Source organism: Cyprinodon variegatus, unplaced genomic scaffold, assembly GCF_000732505.1.
Source record: "Cyprinodon variegatus isolate N-32 unplaced genomic scaffold, C_variegatus-1.0 Scaffold1719, whole genome shotgun sequence".
NCBI classification, from domain to species: domain Eukaryota; kingdom Metazoa; phylum Chordata; class Actinopteri; order Cyprinodontiformes; family Cyprinodontidae; genus Cyprinodon; species Cyprinodon variegatus.
This window is the reverse complement of record NW_015152172.1, coordinates 22,248-27,233: the sequence shown is the minus strand read 5'-3', so window position 1 is coordinate 27,233 and position 4,986 is coordinate 22,248.

Sequence of the window (4,986 nt, the reverse complement as noted above, 5' to 3'; positions counted from 1 at the left end):
GGTGTTGTTCACCAAATTCCAAAAAAGTAAAAAAACAAAACAGAAATGGCGTTGAGTTCCAGGTTTTATAGAGCGGACCAACAACAAAGCCTTTTTTTGGCTTTGAAAACATGCAAATTGAACCTGAGGAACAGCTTGGAATGGGGGTTGTTTGGCTTCTTTATTAGCCTGCAACACCCAATACTGGTCTATGTCTTTAAAAAGGGGGGTCCTTATAGGGAATTGTTGGCCCGGCTGAAAGGCGAGGTTTTCTGTTCCCCTTTACGGACCCGTTCGTCCGGTTCAATTTGCATGTTTTCTAAACCAAATCAAGGCTTTGTTGGTCCACTCTATAAAACCTGGAACTCAACGCTATTTCTGACATTTTAATTTGAGAAAACTTCCTGGATGGAAGAGAAACGTCTTCAAACTTGGAAACAAAGTCAAGTGGATTGTTTTTTATTTTTTTTGAATGATTCTGACCTGGATGACTGAGAACCTTCACCAGCATATTGTTCACCAAATCCACAATTTATTTTGTTTTTCCTGCATTCTTCTTACTCAAACATTGAATCATTGTTGTTTTTGTCTAATAAAATCCAATTAAAACACACTAAAACTAATTTCAGGTTTAAATGTGTGGAGCTTTAACCACCCAGAGGTGCACTGGTGCCCATTCAGGCCAGAATCTACCGCTTCCAAAGAAAAGGGGTGTGGATGTTGTAGAACTGCTGAGTATCCAGATGTTTTCTGTTGTTAGTCCCAACAAAAGGAAACACTTCAGAAAGATGTATCATGCTTTATGTCTGCAAAATGATCTGTTCATTAACCGATTCATGGCGTCTCATAAAAATGACCATGGCACCTGTTTCTAAACATTTAGCTCTTTAGAACCTTGATACCATGAAACTGTCCCATGCCTACTGCCAGGCCACACTTTGGCTCCCTGCTCTGGCTTTAAAAACACAAAGTTAGTTTAATTTAGCTTAAAATTAATTATTTTAATGTAACAAAACCTCAAACTTTTTTAATGCAATGCAAGGGGTTCTGTAATTCAGTTAAATGACACTCACTGTTATCCATTATCATCCTTGTTATTATTATTATATTATTATTATTATGAAATGTTCTATATTTTTGTATGGCATTATCCTCCTAGGGAATAAAGTTGAATAAAATGAAAATATTTTTTCATCATTTTATTGCTCAGATGGCTGTGGTCGGTTCGCTCTATATTAATCATGTCTGGAACCTCCTTTTTTGGGGGGTTATAGCGCCATCTAGTGGTTGAAGTTGCAAAACTGTAAGAAAACAGTAAAGTTTCTCTCAAAACCCTTGCCACATTTTGTCTAAAAAAAAAAAATTTGATTGCATTTTTTTTTTAATTTCCATTGATTTTAGAATATGATCTTTGCTTTCAAAAATAATGGATCAAAATTAACTCCATAAGCAGGAAAATAAGGCTTTTTACTAATTGATGATATGTCGATTTACATTGTAAATAAAAAGAAAAACAGCTCCTTATATAACTTCTGTTTTGTCTGCATTCAGGAGCAGAAAGTCAAGAGTCACCCAGATTTTTATGTCTTTATTTAATTTGAAGTTCATATTATCTTATCTTATTTTAAGGGCATGAAAACTAATTTCATTGACAGATGGTTTTATTTTTATTTTATAAATATTTTACTGCTCAAAATAAGTAAAAATTGTAGAAATCTTTGCAGTGAAGAGAGGACTCTCATTGCTGCTGTGCCTGTTGCAGGTTTATTCCATTTTAACCATCATCGAAACATCCTTTTTTGAGGTTGCAGCACCATCTAGTGGTCGAAGCTGAAACACTAAAAAAAAATACAACTCATTGATTTATGAAGAAGGGAAAAAAAACATAGAAAGTTTATTTGACCTTGATTTTAGCAGGTAAACTAGAAGATCTGCCAACTTATTTAACATTTTAACTTTAGAAAAAGACAATTAGATTTGCACCTGCAAAATATTAATGGGGATTTTTTGTTTTTTCCGTGTTTGAAACTTAAATTGTCTCATTCCTTCATATTCACACCTGCTCAAATTGGGGAAAAATGGAAAAATACATTGTTAAGATAAATTTTATTTAATTTTTTGCAGTGACAGCTTGTTGCTGTCCCAGCTTTACAACCAGCCCAACCAACAGTCTTACTGTGTTTCATTATTAATATATTTTTTGCACAACAAGGATCTAACAAAATACTGTAACCATCTGACAATAAATATTTGATTTGTTCACAGTTAAGAGTGAAAATGTGCACCATGAATGCGCAGCAGATGTTCACAGCAGTTTGGTGCACATTGCGCAGTTAGGCAGAAGGTGAGACTACAGAATACAGCAGCAGCACATGATGGATCGACATAAACCTTGGAGGTTTTCACTTTGAGCTTCAATCTCTGAGGATCGCACACAGCTTGCACCCATGGGGTAGAATAGTATCCTTTCTCTGTTCCAGTGTTTGGAAGAAATAGTCAAAGGTTTTCTAATCATGTGTCTGTTTGGCAGTAAAGGAGGCAGTGGCTTTAAAACCCAGCAGTTTGGGTTATGCACAGCTAAAAACTTCACACTCTAAAGCAAAACTTTTTTCTTTTCTTTTGTCCTGGAGGCTACAATCTGATATTCTGGATATTTTGTTCTCATTCTAGTGGTGCATTTCACTCAAAATCCATGTTTTAGGCTAAAAAAAAGAGGTGAAAGAGCCGGCGTCATGACAGTAAGCTGCTTGTTAGACTTATATTTAGTGGCTAAAGGCTGCATGTTTTTGCGTAATGGAGAGCAGGGCATGCTGTCTGCACAGTGTTTTTAAACCCGGTTCATTTATTCGTCCCACGTTTTGGATTAGATGCTTTGCTGGGATTTGGCTAAACAAACAAACTGCAGAATACATAAATAAGTAATCTCTCCTTTAAATAATTATTTCCTTTGGAAGTGTTTCAAGTAAAGATGGAAAATGGAACAAAAAATCGATAATAAAAAATAAAATGGTCTGTAATCTTCGATGTGGGAGCACATTCTGAGCTTCTCTCACGGATAACATGCTGGTCTTATTGTGTTTCTATTTTAAATAAAAATGTTAAAAGTATGTCTTTAATGCAGTGATCCCACACTGTGTGCACAACAAACCCCTCTAATACTGGACCAGCGCGTTGGTCTGGCTTCATTTTGCAGTCATACAATAAATTTTTTTTTTTATATTTACGTCTTTTTCTTTCTTATGGTAGGTTTATTTTCTTGTGATCTGAGCAGGTAAGATAATTTTCTAATGGAATAGGATTATTTGCATTGTCTGATCCCCATTGCCTAATTTCTAAAGCATCTCCATTACCATTCTGAAGAAGCAAAACACTGATTCTATTGCCGGATCATCTCATTTATCTGTTCAAGTATAGAACAATACACAGATTTGAAGAGATTTTTGCAGTTTAAGCCATTCTAACCTGTGGAGTGACACAGATGGACTTATTATTGTTAGAGTTCTTCAGGTTATCCTTTGCTATCTATAATTATGCTGCTGTAGCCTTAGACTGCTGGAAGACATAGGGGAAACTTTTCCTCCTCACCTTTATTCACCTTATTTTTAGATTAGCTGTTGCAGTGTAATATACTCTAAAAAGAATTGATAAACTCTGGATCATTAGTTTAATTAAAAGTCTTATGGTTTAATAGTTTATAAAGATGTTTTATTATTAAACTTGCTGCCATTGTTAGTGGTTTCCTTATGCAAGAAACCAGAAAGCTGTTCTTGATAAACATAGTTGAGAAAACAATAGAAATTGCAGAATGTAATATTTGCACGCCTACCATCTGAAAAATAAAGTGAAATAGCATTTCTTTCTTTAGTCCAGCCTACACTGGAAAAACGATGTAGAAGTAAGTAAAAAAATTACTTAATTAAGTGTATTTACCCTTAATTTGAGCAGGTAAATATGGTTTGCCAAGGGAATTAGTGTTTTTACTCTTAAAATAATATAACTAGATAATATGCACTTGAAATAAGACAATGCAATTGTGTTTTCTTATTTTAAGTGTAAATTGTCTTGTTTCATTGGCAAAAAGTCTCTTTTACCTCCTCAATCCAAGAACAAATGCACTTATTTTAAGAAAAACTTATCTAGATTTTGATTTTTTCCAGTGTGTAAAAGATGTTTAGAACAACAAACGTTACGTCGCTTCTAAAAGAAAAACTACAACAATAAAAAATAAGTTATATTCAATAACAAGAGATTTTGTCAATTTTAAAGAGCTACCGTTTAAATTCAAATTATAGATTTAAAATAAAGGAAATAGAATAAATAAATGTGTTGCTCAAATTTATGGAAAACTATGTTTAAAAAAATTACTTTTCCACTTTTTAAAACACCAGGAAAATATACTTCTGATATATTTTTAGTCTTTTTATTTGGGGTAATGATCTGCTTTTAGCTAAAGTGCTAAAACCTGCTTTTTTTACTCTATATTGTAAAAAGATTAGTTGTGATGAAGAGCTGCTGTAGAGTCTAGTAAGAGCCACTGGTGGTTGGAAGCTGGTCTCTAACCAAACTAGCTTTTCCTCTGAGGTGAAGGAGACATCAAAGTGATCTGTTTGGAATAATTTCTTTAATATTGAATTCTTTAATTTGTCCGCTAGATGTCAGCAGAGAGCCCTTTTAGTTCCCTTCTATTAGAAACGAATGAGTGATTGTTGCACATGTTGGGTTTGTTTTGCAGCTGATTGGTTGCTCACATGTTTGTGTTAGATTTAACAAACTTTATATTCTTTATATTTAATTTCCTTCTCCCTATGGAAACTTTAATGATTGCTTCGGGTTTTGTTAAAAGACTTTCCTCAAATCACTGCACATCACTTTATTCCAATTACTGTTTGTGTGTGAAGTGGAAATAATGTGTGAATTCTGTTCTGTTTTGTTGCAAAGAACACGTTTTATACAAAGATTACTGAGAAAAAAAAGCAATTCAGAAATTTTACTTAAAAAATATTTTTT